This window comes from Sus scrofa, chromosome 6 (assembly GCF_054392235.1).
Source record: "Sus scrofa isolate SSC_HxYL_T2T_F1_AM1 chromosome 6, Sscrofa_HxYL_maternal_Yorkshire_Landrace_v2.0, whole genome shotgun sequence".
NCBI lineage: Eukaryota > Metazoa > Chordata > Mammalia > Artiodactyla > Suidae > Sus > Sus scrofa.
Window position 1 is genome coordinate 75,191,775 of NC_139388.1, and position 11,040 is coordinate 75,202,814.

General features: G+C 48.7%; 1 long non-coding RNA gene across 1 annotated transcript; it reads left to right on the forward strand.

The window, feature by feature from the left end:
• Positions 1–1,451: 1,451 nt before the first annotated feature.
• On the forward strand, positions 1,452–8,370 carry LOC146402555 (uncharacterized). The gene is made up of 3 exons (XR_014807048.1): positions 1,452–1,582; positions 7,404–7,500; positions 8,233–8,370. It is a non-coding gene; the product is annotated as an uncharacterized LOC146402555 (long non-coding RNA).
• The last annotated feature ends 2,670 nt before the right edge of the window (positions 8,371–11,040 follow it).

The window sequence follows — 11,040 nt, forward strand, 5'->3', positions numbered from 1 at the left end:
ACATTTGTGTGGACTCCTGAGTGAAGAACGGGTAAGCCGTGCAAATCCCTGGGCGTAGCGGTCTCCGGGCAGAGAAAGTAAGTACCTAAGGCAGCATTGTCCTCGGCAGGCCCCCAGATAGCAAGGAGGCCGCTGTGGAGCAAGAAAGCAGCCAGGGAGCAGGTGGACTTCAGGGCTTAGGGAACTCATTTCATTAGAGTGAAATAGGAACCAAGGGGGGATTTTGAGAAGATAAGTCCCGTGATCTCATTTGTGTTTTTAAAAGACCATTCTGACTGCAGGGTGGAAAACAGCCTGTGAGTGTGTGGGTGAGGACAAGCAGAAGAAGGGAGGCAAAATAGGAGATTGTTGTTCCCGGTGTTGCAGGCAAAGGATAGCGGCTTGGCCTGAGGTAAGGGCAGTCAAGCTGGGGAGAGATGATCAGATTCAGGACACTTTTTCTTTTCTTTTCTTTTTAGGGCCACTCCCACGGCATATGGAGGTTCCCAGGCTAGGGGTCCAATCAGAGCTGTAGTCGCCGGCCTACACCACAGCCACAGCCATTCCAGATCCAAGCCGCATCTGCAACCTACACCACAGCTCACAGCAACGCTGGATCCTCAACCCACTAAGTGAGGCCAGGGATCGAACTTGCAACCTCACGGTCCCTACTCAGATTCGTTTCCGCTACACCAGGACGGGAACTCCAACACTTTTTTTTTTTTTTTAACGGGTAATTGATTTACAATATTGTGCCAATTTCTGCTGAAGAGCAAAGTGACCCAGACATACAAATGTACACCTTCTTTTTCTCACCTCGTCCCCCATCATGGTTTCTCCCAAGAGACTGGACATAGTTTCCTCTGCCACACACTTAGGACCCCATTGCCCATTCATTTTGAAGGTAATAATTTGCATCGACCAACCCCCAACTCCCAGTCCATCCGCTCCCCCTCCCCCTCCCACATGTCTGTTCCCCACATCTGTGAATCTGTTTCTGTTCTGTAAATAGGTTCATTTGTGCCATATTTTAGATTCCACATGTAAGTGACAGCATATGATATTTGTCTTTATCTTTGACTCACTTCACTTAGTATGAGAATCTCTAGTTGTATCCACGTTGCTGCAAATAGCATTACTTCGTTCTTTTTATGGCTGAGTAATAGTCCATTCTGTAGATGCACCACATCTTTTTCATAGATTCAGGGCATGTTTGTTGGAACTAACAGTTTGCTGAGGGACTGCATGTAAAGAAAAAGAAAAGGTAGGAGTTCCTGTTGTGGCTCAGTGGGTTAAGAACTCAACTAGTATCTAGGAGGACACGGGTTCAATCCCTGGCCCCACTCAGTGGGTTAAGGATCCAGGGTTGCTGTGGCTGTGATGTAGGCCGGTGGCTTCAGCTCCGATTTGACCCCTAGCCTGGGAATTTCCCTATGCTGCAGGTGCAGCCTGAAAAAAAAAAAGAGGGAAAGGTAACTCTGAGGCTATGTGCCAGCGCCAAAAGGACACTTGTGGTTCCCTCAGAGGAAGAAGACGGGGAGAGCAGGCACAGGAGCTCCTGACCGAAGAGCCCGGTTTTGGCCACGTTCCCTGAGAGACCGAGGTAGGGGATGCACTCGCTGGGTTCAGGGGCAAAGACTGGGACTAGAGGCCCACTGGGGAGCTGTCTCAGGAAGGGAACAATGAAGGCGAGAGGTGAGGAGAGCGGGGAGGGAGCGGCCAGTGAGAACCAAGGGCTGTGGGCCTGGGCAGTCAGGAGACAGGACGGCCCGCAGAGACCGGGAGAGGGGCCTGAACACAGGGTGGCCTTTGCAGACTTCAGGAGGTGTTTGGGGACAAGGAAGTGATGGCCAAGTCCATGCAGCTGACCGGTTAAAATAAGAACTGAGCTGCAACCACAGGCTTTGGCAACAGAGAGGCCTGGGGAGCTTGCAGGAGCCAGCGCGCGCCCTCACTGAGAATACGGCAGGCGGGAGATCCAGGTTTCACTTGCAAGACTTTGAAGGCTGTGGCTCCGTCTGCAGATGAGCAGAATTCCTGAGAGCAAACCTCAGAATCGGAGCATCAGGAGCAGTGCTTCTTGAAGTTTAATGTGCAGCCAACTCCCCTGCAGATCTTACTAGGTGCAAATATGGCTGAGGAGGCCTGGAATGGAGCCGGAGACCCCGCATTTCTTTTGCTTTTTAGGGCCACACCCGTGGCATGTGAAGGGTTCCCAGGCTAGGGGTCCAATTGGTGCTATAGCTGCCGGCCTACACCACAGCTGACTGCAATGCAGGATCTGAGCCGCATCTGCGACCGACACCACAGCTCGCGGCAACACCGGATCCTTAACCTGCTGAGCAAGGCCAGGAATCGAACCCACCACGTCCTCATGGATCCTAGTCGGGTACCTTACCCCTGAGCCACAACAAGAACTCCAGAGAGAGCATTCCTGAGTGGTGGTGCTGAAGAAAGCCTAACCAGAGCAGGTGCCAGGGCAAGTGGGAGGAGAAGAAGTTGAAAGAATAGTACAGGGAGTTCTGTCAAATTTCTAGGGGAGGAGGAGGAGGCCCATGGGGTCAGGGCAAGGTTTTTATGTTTGTTTTTGCCACACCCTTGGCATGTGGAAGTCCCTGGGCCAGGGATCGAACTCACGCTGCCACCTCAACCTTCGCCACAGCTTCGGCAACACCAGATCCTTAACCCGCTGCACCACAGGGGACCTTCCCCAAGGGTTTTATTTTAGAGGAAGCAGAGAGCCCAGCATGTGTGTCTATGGATGAGCAGGAATGAACCAGAAGAGAAAAGCCGATGACGGGATGAGACCAGTACAGAGAGGTGGCTGGAGAGCTGCCTTTGGTGGCTGGTGGGGGTGGACCCGGCACAAGAAGGGAGGTGGATCCCGGGTCCCAGGAGCAGTTCATCTGCAAACTAGGAGGCCGTGCAGAGCTTGTGGGCAGCCCCCCAGACCATGCCCAGGCCCTCCTGGGACTGGGCAGTCAACTCTAGGCCCTGTCTTCCTGAGTTCTACTGGACTTTTCCTTTAAACCGCCCTAGGGTTTGCAAAGTGGACTGTCCCCTACACGTAAGCCTCATCTGAGTCGCACAGTCACCACGGCTCTCACAAAGCCGATGCTATGGAGCATCCGGAGGTCCCGTGGAACTGGACCCCTTTATTTAATGCATTACTTTTACACCTGCCTACTGGTCATTCCACTTTTCATCAGGTGCGATTTTTCTATTCTCCCTTAGAAACTTCTGGTCTCTGCACAGTCCTAAATCTTCAGTGTTTCTGAACACCTCACAGGCTCACACTCTGGCTTTAGAGCACATATCCTCTGGGATTTTTCAAAAGTGCTCGTTCTTTCTCCCTCGCGTGGGCCATTAGCCGTTTGCGTTCAGCTGCAGGAATTATACAGCAAGTGAGCGGCTGAGCTGGGATTTTCAAAACTGCCCCAACTCGTACTTTCCTTACACATCCGCTTATGTAAGTCAAACAAAGCATTTGACCTTGGGAGGTTTGCAGAGAAGGGTTGTTTTTGTAGAATTCCTGCCCAGGCTTTGATCTGGGATTTGGGGAATTAGGGCAAGGCAAAAAGTGGTTAAGGTAACTACTAAAGGGAGTTGATTTAAGCATTATGAGCCAAACATTTGAGGATTTTCTAAAAACTAAATGTCAGCATGAAGCCCTGGCCCCAGCCAGCCCTGGCTGTACCCTGCTCTTCTCTGAGGGACCTACCTTTGTTCCAGTCCTGCTCTCCTTAAGCCTATTTGCTGTAGTTTTCCAACCCTGCTGGGAAGCAGTGGTTTTTGCTAGTTGTTAGCAGCTTAACAAAGCAGTGGGAAGGCTGTGTAGATGTATCATTAGTAATAGAAGAAAAAATTATTAATAGTTTGATGAGATAAACATGTTTGCCTAAAATGATGCTATGCAGTAGTAACTCGGGTGTGTCCAGATGTTTAGTCACATTGACTCAGCATAATTTCTCCCTTGCCAAATCTCAGACTAGAGCAATCAATTCGTTCCTGCAACAGAATCTGATAGTAGGCTTTCCTTGTAAGGAAGGCTTGCAGAAAAAGGAAATAGTTGCAAAAAAGTTGCTAGTTATGAAAAAGGACCAAGGCTGTCTTGAGGAAAGCAATTGTGTGTGTAAAGTTCTACCTGTAAAATCTTTACAAGTGCTGCTTGTTCTCCACAAGTCATTGAAAGTTAATTTCAATTTAGCTTTCCACTTAAAGTCAACCAGACATCTCTGACCTACAGATACACCTGGTTTCTGACTTTGCATGATGATGGCCCGCTAATCTGATGGGGAAAGGGTGCTGGGATCGGCCCTAGTAGACTTGAATTAAAGTTCAGTTCTGCTACTAATTAGCTGAGAAAGTCAGCTTCCCTGAGCTGAGATCCTTGTTTCACATAAGATAATACCAACCATGGTGGAAGTGCCCATTGTGGATCAGCAGTATCCAAGAGGATGAGGGTTCAGTCCCTGGCCTCACTCAATGGGTTAAGGATTCGGCGTTGCTGAGAGCTGTGGTTTAGGTCGCAGATGCGGCTCGGATCCCGAGTTGCTGTGGCTGTGGCGTAGGCCAGTGGCTGTAGGTCCAATTTGACCCCTAGCCTGGGAACTTCCATAAGCCATGGGTGCAGCCCTAAAAAGAAAGAAAGAAAGAGAGAGAGAGAGAGAGAGAGAAAGAAAGAAAAAAAGAAAGAAAAAGAGAAAGGAAAAAACTTAAAATGGTATCTTAAATTGTACAGCACTTGAAGTTTGCAAGGAACTTTCCTAGACATTAGCTTATTTTGATACGGGGAAGGAAGCAGGACACACAGGAGGTGTCCTTGCCGTCTTGGAGCGTGCAGACTGTGTCCCTGGAGGACGCCAGCAGTGTGGGCAGGCTCCCGACTGTTTGCCCTTTTTTTTTTTTCCCCCTTGTCTTTTCTGTCCTTTTAGGGCCGCACCCACAGCATATGGAGGTTCCCAGGCTAGGAGCCAAATCAGAGCTGCAGCTGCTGGCCTACACCACAGCCACAGCAACGCCAGATCTGAGCCGCGTCTGCTGCTACACCACAGCTCACAACAACACCGGATCCTTAACCCACTGAGCGAGGCCAGGGATCAAACCTGCAACCTCATGGTTCCTAGTCGGATTCATTTCTGCTGCACCCTAACAGGAAATCCTAAGTATTATTTTCCATCATGGTCTATCCCAGGAGATTGGATATAGTTCCCTGTGCTATACAGCAGGACCTTGTTTAATCTTAATTTAAAAAAAAAAAAAAAAAAAAGGAAATTTGGAGTTCCCAGCGTGGCTCAGCAGTAACGAATCTGACTAGCATCCATGAGGACACACGCACGCTTGATACCTGGCCTCAGTGGGTTAAGGATCCGACATTGCCGTGAGCTATGGTGTAGGTCACAAACACAGCTCAGATCTGGCATTGCTGTGGCTGTGTCGTAGGCCAGTGGCTACAGTTCCAATTTGACTCCTAGCCTGGGAACCTCCATATGTCACGGATGCAGCCCTAAAATTAAAAAAAAAAAAAAAAAGGACAAAAAAATCTAAGATTGTTCAGGGGTTCCCTGGTGGTCTAGTGGTTAGGATTCAGTGCTTTCATTGCTGCAGCCCAGGTTCAATCCCTGGCCCGGGAACTGAGATTCCACATCGAGCCACTGCATGCCACGTTTGAACTAGTAATTATTACATGTGCTATTGCGTTTCCGATACAGATTTTAAAAAATACATGACAGTAGTAGAAAAAAGGAAGAGCAACAAGATGGAGCTATAGGAGTTCCCATCATGGCTTAGCAGATAGCAAACACGACTAGAACATAGGTTCGATCCCTGGCCTCACTCAGTGGGTTAAGGATCTGGCATTGCCGTGAGCTGTGGTGTAGACCACAAATGCAGCTCAGATCCCACATTGTTGTGGCTGTGGTGTAGGCCAGCAGTTGTAGCTCCAATTTGACCCCTAGCCTGGGAACCTCCATGCCACTAGTGCAGCCCTAAAAAGCAAAAAGAAAAAAAAAGAGGCAATTGCTATTAGAACAACTATGCAAGAAGACAGGTGTAAACAAGGACCATCCTAGACTCACTGGCTTGAATGGCGCCCCTCTTCTAAAACTGTCATTCAGTAGCAGGAGTTCTCGGCCATTGGTTATGTGTAAGGCCTAGGAAGGTGACAGCAATATACTTAGTAACAAGATAGACAAAGACCTTGTCCCCCGGGACTGATGGGACAATGAAGGAGATGGAAAGGAGATCAGGCAGTCACAAGCACCGTGTCTTGAGCCTGGGAGCCAGGTCTGCAAGGCAGTAGGAGGCAACAAGATCAAGAGCAGGCAAAATAGCAACGGGGGCCTTGTTCTGGGATCAGAAAGTAATTCGGTGTCTGGAACATAGCCTAGGGGAAGAGGACAGAGGTAGGTAAGCCCTGTCTCACACTGTTGTGTGCTGTGAAAAAAAGACTGCAGTGGAGTTCCTGTTGCGGCTCAGTGGGTTAAGGACCCCACATTGTCTCTGTGAGGATGTGGGTTCGATCCCCGGCCTCGCTCAGTGTGTTAAGGATCCCGGTATTGCCGCAAGCTGCAGTGTAAGTCACAGATGTGGCTCAGATCCAGTGTTGCTGTGGCTGAGGTGTAGGCCTCAGCTGCAGCTCCAATTCAAACCCCAGCCTGGGAATTTCCATAAGCTGCAAGTGTGATGGTAAAAAAAAAAAAAAAAAAAAAAAAAAAAAGGCCGTAGTGCTTGTATTTAAAAGTAAAGTAACACCTGGGCTGGAGATCTAGCAGAGAAAGGGCCATTTCATCATCCAGCTAAGTTAGTCACATTGGTTAGCCCTCTGGACCGAGCTCAGACTGAGCCCATGTTCCCAGACATTGTGTTGAGATGCTCTAGGGAGAAAGAAGCATTTTTCATAGCATATGCTGTTAACTTAAAGGGGTGTAGAATAAAGGTAATAACTATGGGGAAGGGGGGGAGTTCCCTGGTGGCACAGTGGGTCAGGGACCTGGCATTGTCACTGTAGCCCCTAGGGATGCTGCCGTGGCTCAGGTTTAATCCCTGACCTGGGAACTTCCCCAAGCTGTGGGTGCAGCCAAAAATTTAAAAAAAAGAGAAGACTCCTGGATGATGTGTTTGGATCAGGACGATAGATAGTGTGAGATGCATGGGCGTGTCACTGTCAGGTGGGAATTTTTTCTTCAACAGACAATTCAAGTAATGGACCATTTTCTGACCTCCTGACCTTGAGCTATAGGAACGCTTTTAGGAGCTTTGCAAGAAGCTGAAAAGGTGTTTTCCCCAGAATTACAAAGAAGCTGGGAGAAATTTTTTGATTCAGTCCTATTTTCCAGGTCTCTCCGTTCTAAGTCCTTTTCATAGAAAAGGTAGATGAATACTAACTACCAGACACAAGTCCTGTTTGTTTTGTTTAACGCTAGAGCTGCCTGTGAGATGTTACACATGAGGAAGCTCTGAGGTTTGATGACTTGCCCCAATTGCACAACCAGGAAAAAAAAGGAACCAGAGCCAACAAAGGTCAGTGTGATACCAAAACCCATTGCTTTCCCTCTCCAGCAAGTAGCTTCCAAGAAAGACATTCCAGATCTTTTGAGAAGACATTTGCTCCAACTTCTGGGACCATGTGCTATCTGACCACTGAGGCTGTCTCCCAATCCCAGGTTTTATTGAGGGGGCCTTGGGGAGTGTCCAGTCCATCCTGCAGGGTAGTCCTAGTGTCTGTCTCTACGTGACTCAGCAAGTCTCAGCTCTCGGAGCCCATCTCCTCATCCCTAAAATGGGAGTCAGGGAGTTCCCTGGTGGCTCAGTGGGTTAAGGATCCAGGATTGTCACTGCAGTGGCTCTGATAACTGCTGTGGCGTGGGTTCCATCTCTGGTCCGGGATCTTTGGCATGCTGTGGGCATGGCCAAATAAAATAAAAAGTGAGTTGGGCCAGAACGGGGCTTTTGGTTTTGTTTTTGGTTTTTTTTCCTTTTTTGACTGCCCCGCAGCATATGGAGTTGCTGGGCCAGAGATCAGATCAAAGCTGCAGTTACAACTGAAGCCAAAGCGGCAGCAATGACAGATCCTTAAACCACTGTGCCAGGCTGGGGATTGACCCTGCACCCAGGGCTCCCAAGACACGATGGGCCCGTTGTACCACAAAGGGAATTCCAGGACCCCTTTCCACTCTTAAAAATTATTGAGAACCCAAAGGGCTTTTGTTTATGTGAGTTATGCCTATTTATCATTTTATTTCATTTGCCCAGGGATCAAAACTGCACCTGAGGAGGAATCAGAGCCAGAGAAGTGGCCCCTTAAGCAGAGGATCCTTAACTGGCTGCATCACCAAAGAACTCAGATTAATATTCATCATTTTAAAAATTAAAACTGGGAGTTCCTGTCGTGGCTCAGTGGTAACGAACCCATGAGGGTTCGATCCCTGGCCTCACTCAGTAGGTTAAGGATCCGGCGTTGCTGTGAGCTGTGGTGTAAGTGGCAGATGAAGCTTGGATCTGGTGCTCCTGTGATTGGTGTAGGCTGGCAGTAGTAGCTCCGATTCAACCCATAGTCTGGGAACTTCCATATGCCACAGATGCCGCCCTAAAAAAGACCAAAAAATTTTAAAAATAAAATGAGAATTAAAATTAAACCTGGGAATTTCTGTTGTGGGTCAGTGGAAAAGAATCCTACTAGTGTCCATGAAGATTCAGGTTCGATCCCTGGGCTTGCTCAGTGGCTTGGGGATTCAGTGTTGTGGTGAGCTGTGGTATAGATCGCAGACACGGCTTGGATCCTGAGATGCTGTGGCTGTGGTGTAGGCCAGTGGCTACAGCTCTTATTCAGCCCCTAGCCTGGGAATCTCTATATGCCATGGGTGTGGCCCTAAAAAGACAAATAATAAATAAATAAATAAAACGGAGAAACTTCCAAATAACAATTTCCCGAAATGAAAGGAAATACAGTGAGAGGAGTGGTAGGTATTGTTTGTGGATCTCTCTAATGTCCTGCTTCTACAGCTTAAGAGGCCCCGGATTCTTACATCTGCCTCTAAATTTCACCTGTTCTGTGTCACCTGTGATGTAGCCTCTGGAAACAACCCACTGTACACTTAAAAAAGAATGAGAAGAAGGCAGCAAATCATGTCTTACTGGACCATGGACATAGCTCTGTCCCCACTTGCCCTTGAGGTGTCTGAGGGGCTTCCAGAGTCCTGACTACCCTTTGAGAGTTGTTTTCACCAGCACTCAATCATCCGGGGGTCCTGGTAAAATGCACATCTCCTGGCCTGTCTCAGACCTGTGGTATCAGAAATCACATTTAACACGCCTCCCTGCACACTGGCTTGTGAGACATTGGGTTGGGAGAACTCCAAGGTTCCTGCCGGCCTGGTTCATCCAAAGCTACTGAGTCACCTGTTTTAGGCCCAGGTCTCGGTGCAGGGCTAGCGTGGCTGTGGCCATGGCCATCAGCTCGCACTCTCTTGTCTGCCTGGCTTATGGGTTCACGTCTCCTATTCACGTCTTTACCCTTCAGGGAAGCACCGAGGGCGGCCAGGGCACCTTGATTATAGCTTTAAATAAATGTCAGTCTTGCTTACAACTTTAATTTTTGCAACCAGTAGAAGCGAGAAGAAATGACTGCCCTCAAGAGGAAATTCTGTGCTCAGCTTGGCCCCAACCTGGACATCTATACAGTGAGTCAACCATGGTCCATTAACATGTACCAGGCAATGGGAGAGTGAAAAAGAAGAGAAACATTGTACCTCCAGGGGTGAAGGTCCAGCTGGTGCAAAACAGGCAAATACGGAAGTAACTCAAGGAAAAGATCAAATTGATAAAAAGGAGTTCCCGTCGTGGCGCAGTGGTTAACGAATCCGACTAGGAACCATGAGGTTGCGGGTTCGGTCCCTGCCCTTGCTCAGTGGGTTAACGATCCGGCGTTGCCGTGAGCTGTGGTGCAGGTCGAAGACGCGGCTCGGATCCCGCGTTGCTGTGGCTCTGGCGTAGGCCGGTGGCTACAGCTCCAATTCAACCCCTAGCCTGGGAACCTCCATATGCCGCGGGAGCGGCCCAAGAAATAGCAACAACAACAGACAAAAAGACAAAAGACAAAAAAAAAAAAAAATTGATAAAAAGAATGTCTCTAGTGGAGAAACCATAATATAGAAAAAATACAAGATAAAGTGGACTATGGTATCATTTTTAACTTTCAGCGTAAGATGCCACTATTGCATTTAAAAAAAAATAGTTACTGTGATTTAATTAACATACAACTTTCATTAGGAAAAAACCACTAGGAGGACGCTACTGGCTCAGCAGATTAAGGATCTGGCATTGTCACTGCTGTGGCTCTGGTTACAGCTGGGACAGGAGTTCCATCCTTAGCCTGTCAACTTCCACATGCCTGGGGGGGGGGGGCGCGAAACCAGCTATTGTGGGACATTGCTAACATGGAAGTTATAACAGTATCTGTTAAAACCTACATTACAAAGTAACCTGTGCAACTGGTGTGATGGAAATAGCCTTGGCCTTGAAATAGGCACAAGAGGCCGCTAACTAGCTGCTAACTAGCTGTGTGATACTAGTAATTAAACATCTGTTGAACATTTACTAAGGGCAAGGCTCTGTTCGGTGAATCATTCACAGAAATCAAAAACCCTTAAAAAGTGCTGGAGGAGCTGGGCGAGTCCACAAGGATCTGCGCTGGAGGCGGCAGGGTCCCCTGCGGAGGATCAAGATGCCTTGTGCACCCAGGACTCCTGCCGGTGGGAGATATATTTAATGTCCTAGACCGATCTTTCACCATCGCGTCGCTTCTAGTTCCTTAGCTGGGAAGGGGTTCAGTGACACGACCTCCAAGCCCGGCCCCATCCCACCCCAGCAAGTACATTCCCAGCCTGCCCTCTCTGCGCCAGTTTCTTCATCTGCAAAAAGGGGCTACACGTCTCCCACTCAAGGTCGTGGTGAGGAGCAACATTTCCTGGCACCCATCACACGTGTCCACAGACAAGAATACACCCCCCGGCCCTGCCCAGAGGTCCAGAGATTTCAAGCTTAAACTCAGGTGTGCACTGG